At 33.5% G+C, this 12,724-nt stretch overlaps 1 long non-coding RNA gene across 4 annotated transcripts; it reads right to left on the bottom strand.

The window, feature by feature from the left end:
- Nucleotides 1-5,648: 5,648 nt before the first annotated feature.
- Nucleotides 5,649-12,690, bottom strand: LOC128231632 (uncharacterized). 4 transcript variants are annotated; one of them, XR_008260401.1, is made up of 4 exons: nt 12,592-12,690; nt 9,472-9,583; nt 9,046-9,169; nt 5,649-7,486 (listed from the first exon to the last, which is right to left on the bottom strand). It is a non-coding gene; the product is annotated as an uncharacterized LOC128231632 (long non-coding RNA). The 4 variants fall into 4 exon arrangements; XR_008260402.1 differs by having other exon boundaries at nt 9,501-9,583; XR_008260405.1 differs by having other exon boundaries at nt 9,501-9,583; nt 12,545-12,645.
- Between the last annotated feature and the right edge of the window lie 34 nt (nt 12,691-12,724).

The following is a 12,724-nucleotide window of genomic DNA, read 5'->3' as shown; positions in this document are numbered from 1 at the left end:
CTTTGACGAATAACTTACCCTTTAAAAGGTAAAAATAACAACATAGAACTGTTGGATAATGAATGTGATGTGCATTAACTCGAGCACAAACAGCTATGCTGAGCCCTAATTCCTGCCTTTTCTTCGAGGGACTCATTAACAGATTTCATGGTGGCAACGAATGTTATTTCATGTCTTAAAAGAGTTGTTTTACTTACTTTTATGAACGAACTGGCAGTTAGTCAATTGAACATAATTTGTAACTCTTATCTTAAAATCTTTCCAGCTTCAATAGCAATACTAATGTTTTTTTGGCGAAATGGAGCATATTGTGTCTGGTGTTTTAATAATTGTTAGCTATTATTAACAATGTACCTATAGTTTTAACTTTAATAATGGTTTACCTCTTACTTTAAAAGCATTTTGTTTACATTTCAAATGGAATTAATTTGTTGGATGTCTGACTCTACGAAGCGTGAACGAATCACTTCAATATAAGCCAATGTAGTGTCTGTTACATGGTGCACCTACATGTATGCTGACAGATTTAATTGGTTTCGACCTCGACCTTTGACTTAAATTGTTAACATTCCCCTGTAAAATATTGAATTGCAAAATGTGACATGCGCTATTCACGAGGTTTGTCTTCTAAGCAATTACAAGTTTTTCAAAATATACACAAAACAATCTTTTCTACTCTGGCGCATCCGCTCAGATCGCCTGAATAAAGGGAGAGAAGTGCGTGTGTGTTCCGTAATTACTGGCCTCCGGAGAATATTAATATATTTGGACATAGTCTAAATTGGCTTCATTTGTAGATTGTACCAGTGCATGTACCTCACTTTCTGCATGGCTTTTATTCATGTTTGTAAGAGTTATGTTCCTTCTTCAGGCGAGTTAATCAAACTATTATAAAAATAAAATAATATTACAAAGCAACAATGTTTCAGGTCATGTGAATACACTGATTATTTAATTTAACAAAGAGTAATGTTTAAAAGTGCATTTTTATCTATCCATATGTTCAGCAAAAACCCAATAAAAAACGCTACTACTGTATTAAAAGGTCTATTCGAAAAACGAGTCTACAGTTTCCAAACATTTCTGACTCATATCAGCAGAGTTATGGTCCTTGTACTGTATGCGATATCAGTCAGCAGGGAACCAGACAACCCATTCGCCTTCCTGCCCTTCTTTGCTGGTCAAAAGTAAATATGCCCTCTAAACATAGCTATCCTCAAAACACTGGTGTGGTAAGAAAAAAAATCAATATACAAATCAAACGGTAAATTCGGTTAGTACATAAATAAACATTAACAGAATATATAGCTATATTTATAATGTTTACCTATTCATGATCGTATATACATTGTTTTCAGAAATTGTGTTGGGCAGCATTTTGATATGAACGAAATAAAGACATTCTTGGTGCCGTCGTAAGAAGGTTTACTTCCATTCTTAGAATTTATATTACCTAGTTTATGTATTCTTATTCAATCGTTCTTTTCCTAGCTTTTTTAAATACACTATTTCACTTTTATTTCTCAAACGATTCTGACCGGCCCGCGGTTCCGTAAGCCGAAATGACCGCGAGCGAAGGACGACATTAACCTCCGTTTCTCGGACAGGCAGAAAGATTGGTGTGTGAGAACTGACTAGCAACTAGAACAAGCTCAGGACGATGTTTTGTTACCATTCCACGCCTCACAAGTTGGCCGCCAAGTCAAGTAAATTGCCCCCCCCCCCAACCCCGCCTCAGTTATGAATTCTTGGACCGTCACTGTTATTGACATCAATATGTCATACTACACATATGCAATAAAGTAAAACAACACTCTTAAATGTAGTCTCTAAGAACTTTAGTTAAAATATGTATCCTACTTAACATGTCAGTATCTATGTTAGGTCACTGTCTAACGTATACAACTGCAGAACTACTTTCACTTTCACATGCTGACAGGATTACATTTTAAGAAGGCATGTATTCCAACGCTCGGTTAATCATTAAATCATGTTGCAGGTACAAAATATTACAATATATATATAAAACAAAAATTGAAAAACGGTATGAATGAATTTCTTGTCTTGATCTCCGTTAGTAAAATTGAATTTATGGAAAAGAAAAAAAAACTATCGATTTTGGTTTTAAATTCAGTCTTAAGAAAAACGTAAAATGATTTGAATGTTCCTTTTTCGTTTTTTACTTTTAATCATAAAAAAAACGAAAAACGGTATACAGGATAGCTTGTTTTTCGTTTTTTTAGCTCTACTGGCCAAAGGCCAGAAGAGCTTATGCGATGGTAATGTGTACGTAGTATGTGCATCCGTGCGTCTGTAAACAATTGCTTGTGAACACGATACAGTCTCCAGTTTTGATTGTATCTCGATGAAACTTGTACAGAATCTAGATATCCATTAGAGCTGGGTTCCTTTCGAAAACCAGCCAGATTCGCCCATGCATGCCTAGATTATGGCCCTTGATAGTATAAAAAATGCTATTGTGTAAACAATTGGTTGTGAACACGATACAGTCTTCAGTTTTGATTGTATCTCAATGAAACTTGTACAGTATCTAGATATCCATTAGAGCTCGGTTCCTTTCGAAAACCAGCCAGATCCGCCCATGAATGCCTAGATTATGGGCCATGAAAGTTTTAAAGAAATGATTTCTATTTTTAGCCAGGTCTGCACGAGCGAATTCTATTTTTAGCCAAGTTTACATGTACATGTAAATTCAAGTCTAGAGTTAAGGGAGACAATTTGCAAGTCTAGGATTTTGAGAGACAATTTGCTTTTTGCTTCTGCAGATGATTTTGTGAATTACTCTGCCTTGTTCTTGTTGAAAGCCCAAAGGCCATTTTTTAGCTTTAAGTTCTGTAGTTTGTGCATTCATCTTAACAAAATTGGTTGTGAATGTTTAAGTTATGCACCTGGTGTCATTACTGGCCACACCCAGGGTTCACAGGTTTGGTAAACATAAATCTGGAAAGGTTTGAAAATCTTTTTGTGTGTTGTGCATCCATCTCAGCACAATTGATTGTGAATGTTTGTTCAAATTGATCAATGTTGTCCTAGGATGCCCTTGACTTTGACCTTTTGACCAACTTTTTTTAACTTTTAAAACTACAGAATTTTTTACTATGAGTACAGTTTTGAAAGCATTTTTTTTGTCAGATGACTTTTACTTGGCACATATTAAAATAGTTCATCCAACTAATCTGCTTACATTACTTTCTGGGCTCAGATGTTGAACGTGCTACGTTTTCAGGTAACCCAAACACAAAACATAAACTATATGTCTGTTGCCTTTTACCCATACATACATGCTGCGGATTGATGACCACAAAGCCATGCCAGTAGAGCATAGGCCCTTTTGGGCCTCTTGTTTGTTTTACACTTTGTTAAACGAAAAAAAAACGGTATAAATAAATATTTTTCTTGTTTTGTACTCCGTGGTTATTATTAAGAAACGGAAGAGGAAAAAACTATCAATTTTGGTTTTCTCTTCAATCATTAGAAAAACGAAAAAGGATTTGTATGTTCCTTTTTCGTTTTTTACTTTCAATTGTATAAAACGAAAAACGAAAGGACGGTATATATACGGACGTACTGGTACAAATCAGTTAATCCACCACTGGTTGTGGTAGGGAATTTCATTTTACGCAAACAGCAGTTTGCATGCCCCGTTGATAATTTTATTGTACTACATCTTAACAGTGAATTATTTGAATCTAGAAAAAAATATTAAATCTAGAATGCTTAGACCAAGTTGAGATTGAGATCTTAGATGTCAACGCAGTGCATAGACCTATACACTATATGGATATGGACGATATACCGTGACAGTACGTACATTGGCGTTATATTCTATACCAGTATATACTGTGCACTATATTCTATTCATTTTCAGAGGTGTTGAGTGCTTCAACACCCCTGTTCTCTATACAATGTATACAGCCAGAGATTTTGAAGATTTACTTCAACTCCTCTGTTATAGTCTATATACATTGTGGAAGCGTGCACTATACTCTATTCATTGTCAAGAGGTGTTGAAGCAGTGCTTCAACACCCCTGTTCTCTATACAATGTATACAGCCAGAGATTTTGAAGATTTACTTCAACTCCTCTGTTATAGTCTATATACATTGTGGAAGCGTACACTATACTCTATTCATTGTCAAGAGGTGTTGAAGCGGTGCTTCAACACCCCTGTTCTCTATACAATGTATACAGCCAGAGATTATGAAGATTTACTTCAACTCCTCTGTTATAGTCTATATACATTGTGGAAGCGTACACTATACTCTATTCATTGTCAAGAGGTGTTGAAGCGGTGCTTCAACACCCCTGTTCTCTATACAATGTATACAGCCAGAGATTATGAAGATTTACTTCAACTCCTCTGTTATAGTCTATATACATTGTGGTAGCGTGCGCTATACTCTATTCATTCTCAGAGGTGTTGAAGCAGTGCTTCAACACCTCTGCTCTCTATGCAATGTAGATTTTGAAACTTTACTTCAACTCCTCTGTTATAGTCTATATACATTGTGGTAGCGTGGACTATTCTCTATCTGTAGATATGAACCCCTGTTATAGTCTATATACATGGTGGTGACGTGCACTATTCTCTATTTGAATAGAGAGGTGTTGAAGCAGAGTTTCAATACCTCATCACCTCTATTTATTCTTTGTCCAGTGAAAATGAAAAATGGGAGAAAAATGCTTAGATTTTTTTTTTGTTGGTTTTGTGTTATATCAGACACCACATTTAATATACTATAAGTATAATACACTCACATTGTACAAAATATAATTTTTGGGCAAAATGTTTTAAAAGTTAAATGAAAATGAGAATTTCTGGACTTAGCATCAACTCTGCCAAATTTTGCAATAAAATTACCAAAATAACTTTTTAAAACAGATATTATATAACATTATAAGATACTTGAAATATACAAACTATGTATTTTGTAAAATATGATTTTTAGGTAAATTTGTTAGAAAAAAAAATGAAAATTTCTGCATTTTGCCAATTACTTTGTCAAATTTTGCAATAAAATTACCAGAATTACTGTTTTTAAATATATTTTATATTACAGTATAATAGACCTTAAGTAAAGAAACTACATACTTATGTGAAATGTGCTTTTGGGGCACAATGTTTGACAAATGAAATGATTTTTTTTTAAATTTGGTCACCTAGGCATCAATGAATTTTAAGTTTTTATATTGCAGATATTTACCAGTCGCGCAAAATGCACAATTGCAAACAACATGCAAAAGCACTTTGAAACCAATATAATGCGACAGGCGCTTTGGTTTGCCAAGCCTTGCCTTGCAAACATCTACATAAGCCTAAAAATGTCTGTCTGAGATACCAGGCGTGAAGCTGCATATAACACTAGTATGCGGATGAATCCACATGATTCTGATAAAAACATAAAAAAATCAGCCAAAGTTGCAGTATGCATACTTGACTACATGATCCTTTAAATGTCATTTATATTTTCCAGTACAAAATAAAGCACCTCAGAGCGCCCAGAATGCACCATGTTTTTCAAAATATTCTGAGGGGGCATGCCCCGAGACCCACCTAGCAATTATGAATCCACATATAAAGGGCTAGCTAAGCCCCTTACTTCTGTATGCAAAACAAGACTACATGCTCATCTTTTCTTTATCTATTCTGCCTGTTAATTTGCTTGTAAACTTATGTTAGTCAACAATATAATAACATTAGCTGGGCCAAAATACAAAAGTCTCTTCTTATGTTGAGAAAAATTCGAAAAATTCCGTTACTGTTTAATTTCCGTGAATGTTTATTATTCTTTTGCAAAGAGGTATGCAATTATGATTGCAGGGTTTATATGAAAATACGATATCAGGAATGGTCTGAAACAGCCCTAAAACACACAAAAGCCTTAAATGAAACAAACATATTATATATTAAAGAGAATTGGAGTACTGTCTATAAAACATACACCTTAAAACACAATCTATGAACAGTTTTTTTCTTATAAAAAAAGCTACAACAAAAATATCGCTGGAAGTGATGGTACTTCCCATATGCCCGTTTTCTTTGAAAAAGCAGAACTTGTAATTCAGTGTGCTAGTAGAAGGTAAATTGTTGTTGCATTATTATACACAGTTGGAAATACCATTTTTAATAATTGTTTTCATTGTTAATGCTGCACTCTCACAGATATATGAATGTTTATTATTTTTAACTTAGAATGAAAAACTTTTGTGCACATGTCTGATAACAGTTATATGAGACTGCATACAAAATCACAGTTTTTCCTATTACCATTTAAAACTCTATGTTTAATGGTTAGTAATGCTTGAGAAGAAATGAAAATTTTGGCAGTTTTTCAGACAATTGAATTCTGTTTCATTGAGAGTTATCTTATATGACTGGATTGAAGGCATTCATGCTAAAGTCAGACTATTTCAATTATTTTTTTCAAAGCAAATGTGAAAACTCTTAATCAGTGACAGTGCAGCTTTAACATCCTTTTAGATTTAATCACTATGATTTCAAAATTATCAGACAAACATGATACTAGATGTATACTGTCTTGTTTGGAATTCTTGCCCTTATTCAGTATTGGTTCAATCATAGCAGTATTTATTTGAACTGCCTCTAGGTTAAAGTGTGATAAAATTCATAAGATGTCAAATACATAATTATATAAGATTCACAATTCTTTGAAGGAATGAACTCCTGCTTACATGTCATATAACAAATTATGGACAAATACAGAACCTAATCCTAATAGTTTTTTCTCCAGAATTATCAAAGGGGTCACTCTTAACAAAGATCTAGTATAAACTTAATAATAATTTCTTTAGTTTAACAATGTTATAAAATCTTGAAAGGCCATAGGCAGGTAGTTCTGACGTTCATACCCTTCAAAACCTTTGACAAGAGGCATGTCTATCAAATATAATTATGAATTACTGGTGTAAATGGGTAGTGGGTAATGCACATGTCAATTGTAACCACCACCACCCCCGTCTGGGGGTATACTGGGTGTGAATGCGGTGGTTTTGTCTTACCTATGGTATGTTGGATGCGGGGGGAATTTGGCAGGGATTTTAGTTCAGGATCAGTTCAGGGAATTTAACCTGGGGTAGGCTGGACCAAAAGTCAAAAGTCCCCGGACCTGGGGGCGGGATGTGGTTACAATTGACTGGTGCATTATGCTATTCATTTTGTTGCCCACTCTTTTGTTTTTGTTTGATAATCCATTGCACACAACTATAGATCAGGATCTCAAATACTATATATGTTGAAAATTGACAACTTTTGACATCAATGTTTTAGTTATAGTTATGAATAATGAGCGTTCATTCATTGCTTTTTTATCAAATCACAATCATAAGTGTTAGCAAAGCACACCACTTTGTGCAGTAATGTTTAATGCTGTGGCTCCTCTTATCAACCAAGCACTTGGGCTGTTGGTGGATAACCATTTCCCTAGTTTCCTCCCTGTCTGGTCACCTGTTTGAAAATTAAAACATTGATAATATATAATAATGACAAAACTTGAAAGTATTGTACACTATGTTTATACATTTGCTGAATTAAATGAATAAGCTAAGGAAATGTACATTCAAAACAAAAGGGCCAGCATGGCCCTTAATTGGTCACCTGATTAAAATGACCATGAACAAGTCAGTCAGGTAACAACTGGTTATGAAAGGTGTTGCTATTTGCTTAGCAGGTTAGTGGTTGCTGTGTTATTTGATGGTTGATAAGGACTCCTCAAAGAAGGCTGCTCTTTGTTAACAGAAATGAGAATTATGGTAAGCTGGTTGTTCCCATGGTCAATGGATGTTACGGTAATGAACCAGAATGTTGCTATGGAAGTAAATGATTACTAAGGAAGTAATTGGTTGCTATGGATGTTGGCTGTTGCTCAGGAAAAAATGGTTGCTAAATAAGGCATTGGTGCCTATAAAGGTAGTTAATGGATGCGTTGGAAGGAATTGGATGCTAAGGAAGTCATTGGTTGAATGGGGATTCATTTGTTGCTATGGATGAAGGTAGTTGCTAAGGCAATCATTGGTTGATAAAGAAGCCAAGGATTGTTTAGGAAGTCATCATTTTTTATGGAAGTCATTGGCTGCTGTAAATGAAGTATTTGATAAGGATGTCCTTGGTTGCTTATAAAGTGGTTGTTAAGGAAGACATTGTGAGTTTGGATTGTTAAGTCACTAAGTTAGACAAGTGGGTTCCTTAAGGGTACTACGAGGTCTACGATTTCCTCAACAAGGCAAAACCTTGCTTAACATCCTGCCAAAAGGTGATTATTATATTGTTGTAACAACTTGTTTCATAATCTTTGAAACTATTAAATACCTTTTAGTTTAGACATCAGTTTCTAAGGAATTCATACATTACTGCAGAAGTCATTGCCTGATTTGAATGTGTATCAATTTTTGTTCTAGAAGTCTATCATTAACAGGGGAACTCTGGTTAGGACAACTTTGACCCCAAGGACGAAACTTGAACAACATTCATAAAAAAAAATTATGAATTCTTTTTACTGCCTGTACAATGTACCTCGCAAATTCGGTAAAAAGTCAACTTTGGGAAAAATACAAAATCAGGCCAAAATTGCTTATATAATGGCAAATATACATTTTTTAACTTTTTTATGCATACCTTATGCTGTGAAAGAGTAAGACTTGTCAAGATTTTGTTTATATTTCAAGAAATTCATTGCTATTTTAATCCGGAATGTAATGTAATTTTTTTAATTTTGGGGAAAATGGAGTTTTTCACAATAAAAAAATCACTGACAATGAACTACAAACTCCAACATATAAACACCACATACACAAAAACAAATTGATTACATATATAAATTACTGAATATTCACATGGTCTTATGATATTATTGATGAATATTATAATGTTATTTTTAGATACCAGTTACGGGTAGTAGTAATGAAGAATACCAGATTACAAAATCAAAGTGGAAATTGGAACTATTAGAGAATCACTTTATTTGTGAGTAGGTCACTTAAATATTCATTGAGGTGAAAAGAAATTACCATATGATGTATTGCATATGTTTAACCGCTGTTGCACAATCATCATTTCCAAGTGACTGTCTTCATGTCCAGTACTAGCTTACAAAATCCCTTTCTAGAAAGTCAAAGACTTCATCTGATGCATCTTAAAAAGGAAGAATACAACACAATCATGAACACAATAAATGCAAATAATGTTGGGTATGCTTTAAACATGATTCAAATGCAAAACATCTTGGCAATTATTTCTAGAGCAATCTAAATGTCCTACATGAGATTTATTCTCTTATGAAAAAGTGATGTTTATGTACAAATCAAATATACTAGAAATGTGTCAAGTGGACATTAACTTAAGTCTTGTGTTGCTTGGTGAATTGCATATACTGTGAATGAAGATGATTAACAAAAAAACAGGGATTTCTCATAATATGACAAAGTTTTTTTTACCAAGTTTGGTAAAGATTATTGAGCCATACAATGTTTTTATCTGGACTGCATCGTCTTTTATTCTGGGCAGCATAATATGGAAATCCAGGCCATGTATACATCTGGGTTTTATCTGTAATGGACCACATTTTCCAAAATGTATGTAGGCAAATGAGTTACATGGAAATAAAAACTATCTATACATAATAATAAGTGATTTGTATACATGTGTTTACCTTGGTATTATATACCCATAGATATATTATATGACATAATATTGGGTTAATACAAAAAAAAATGAAAGAATATATAATTAGGTTAATGATAAATCAAGCAAATTTAAACTAACACAAACAATTATATGTATATATTTACATTATTTCACAGTAAAATATAATAGAAATTTATAAACATTGGCATAATGCTTAAATCAGGTATCTATTTCAAGGCAGTTGTCATTAAATCATAAAATTTAAAGCTGCACTCTCACAGATATACCATTTTTACAAATTTTTTGTCTTGGAAAGAGCAAATTTTTGCATAAATATCTGCAAACCAATGATATATGATTGCTGCCAAAAAATCAGATCGTAGATTTATATATTTCCGTTCGAAAATTAATGTTTTATGGCTTAAACCGTTACTAATGGTTTAAGAAAAATGCATAAAACATTACTTTTAAAACTTAAATATAAAAATCTGCTATCTAATTTTTTGTCAGCTGTCTTAAATAACTGGTTTCCATGGATTTTCGCAAAAATTGCCTCATTCCAAGACAAAAAAATTGTCAAAACGTTCAATCTGTGAGAGTGCACCTTTAAGGTCAAAACTAGAAAATGAAACTTTAAACAATAAACTTAAAAACCATGACTTATGGTACAAGTATTTCCACATCGGAGCGGCTGGTTCTTACACACTGACAGTGACACACAATACACTCCACTCCTCTCCATTAACCCTTTATATATATATTACAGTCGAAACTCGTTGGCTCGATATCTCATGGCTCGATATCCTCGTTGGCTTGAACCAGATTAAAAGAACCGATTTTGTTTAACTCTTTGTTCATATAAAATTTGATCGGATGGCTCGATATATTGAGGGTCGATATTTCTCCACGCTCGAAGTCATTTTTGCGGTTCCAAGTAAGAATTTCACAATTTTGTTTGCTTGGGTCGATGTCATTTTCGCGGGTTCAGGTAAGAACCTCACACCTTGATTTGTTTTGTTGGCTTCATTTAGCACACGGCGCTAATCGATAAAAATTAACTCAATTTATTATAATTATTATCAAATTTGAATGACTTAACAGTTTGAATAAACATGCCATCACTTTATCTAAGTTCTTTCCCTAATTGTTATACATGTATAAATTTCAATGCATCCTTATATAACTAATAAGCTATGTTTTTGTTACCCACTGTTTAAAATTACTTGTTTGCTGTTTTCGCATAATTTTTATAATTAATAAAAACAATCAAATAATATTTTCTAAGTATCGAATAAGTGATGTTACGAACTTTAAGACGTGTAACTATGCCCAATTAATACTCTTCTTTCGCGGAGATAGCATAGCCAATAACAAACGAGGTAAACAAGACTTTTTGTAACGAATAATAAAAAAAATAACATTCTGTAAGCAATCCCGCTTGGCTCGATATTCTCGAGGCTCGAAGTATTTTGGCTGGTCCCTAGAATATCGAGCCATCGAGTTTCGACTGTAGTTTAAAGCTGACGGAGGCACTCCTGCCATGTACCGCTGCCACCATTTAAGTAAACCTGGGAGGAGAAGTGCCCCAGTGTGGAGCTTGAACCAACAACAACTGCTGGAACACTATCATGGCGCTGTAACCAACTGAGCTAACTGAACGGCTGGTTCTCATAGACACGATCTACATCTACAATAACTTTACAATGTACATGAATACATAAATAACTAAAGTATGAATGCAATGTATTCATGTACATTGTAAAGTTGATGTCTACTGTACTACTTTAAAAGACACATGCATGTACCCCAAAATTAGTTTTGACAGGCATGACTCACTAATGCCAGTTGTGAGCTTGTTCCTAGCTTCGATCAAGATATTTCTTCTGAAAATGACATTGAATACACTCTAAAGCCTAAAAGGCTGTAAAATATGCATTCAACATCTTGATAAGCAACTATCTTAAATAAATTAAAATATTAGGATACAGAATGATGTGAAAGAGACTTTAAAAATATCGCTGCATTGTTGGACGTTGGTGCTGTCATCTGATGATCGGTCAGCGGCAATGATTGAGGCAAGCATCAAGTATATTTAAATAAACATTGCACTTTAACAGATTAAATGTTTTGACAACTGTTTTATTTTTTGTCTTTATACAAGCCAATAAATGCATAAGTGCAAGAAAAACAGTGACACAAGACTGCTTAAAAAAACATTGGATTGCATATATATTTTAGTTAAAGCTTCACTATCACAGATATACCATTTTTACAACTTTTTTTATTTTTTGTCTTGGAAAGAGCAAATTTTTGTATAAATATCTGCAAACCAATGATATAGGATTGCTTACGAAAAACCAGATCATAGATTTTCATATTTCCGTTTGAAAATTAATGTTTTATGGCTAAAACCGTTTATAAACGTTTTAGAAAAATGAACAAAACATCAATTTTTGAACTGGTATATATAAAAATTTGCGATCTATATTTGTCAGCAGTCTTATATAACTGGTTTCCATGGATTTTCGCCAAAATTAGTACATTCCAAGATAAAACATAAAAAAGTTGGCAAAATGTTCAATCTGTGAGAGTGCAGCTTTAAGAAAATGATGTTTTATGCATTTTTCTTCCAACTGTTAGTAGCACTTTCAGCCATAAAACATTTTTTTTAACGGAATATGTCAGCAGGCTTATATCACTTATTTGCATATATTAATTTACACAGAAACTGGCTCATTCAAACTCCCAAGACAAAAATAAAAAATAACAAAGTTGTCAAAATACATGTATGTGAGAGTGCAGCTTTAAGGAGTACTTCGTTATATCAATAAAATATACTCGTTAAACTGTCAATTGTTTACGTATCTACATAAATTCAATTACCTTTTGAACTAGAAAGTGTTATATTTTCAAAGAAAATAGCCATATACCTCTGTTCAGTGTCGGTCAAATTCGATGTTTTGAACCCGTTTGAACCTCTCTCGCGCGTGCTAAATACTAAATGACGCAATGTTTTGGACTGGTCTTCATTTTCTTCGATACAGGCACAACCGAGCGTAAATA

Source organism: Mya arenaria, chromosome 4, assembly GCF_026914265.1.
Source record: "Mya arenaria isolate MELC-2E11 chromosome 4, ASM2691426v1".
Classification (NCBI taxonomy): domain Eukaryota; kingdom Metazoa; phylum Mollusca; class Bivalvia; order Myida; family Myidae; genus Mya; species Mya arenaria.
This window is presented reverse-complemented; position numbering and strand designations above follow the sequence as displayed.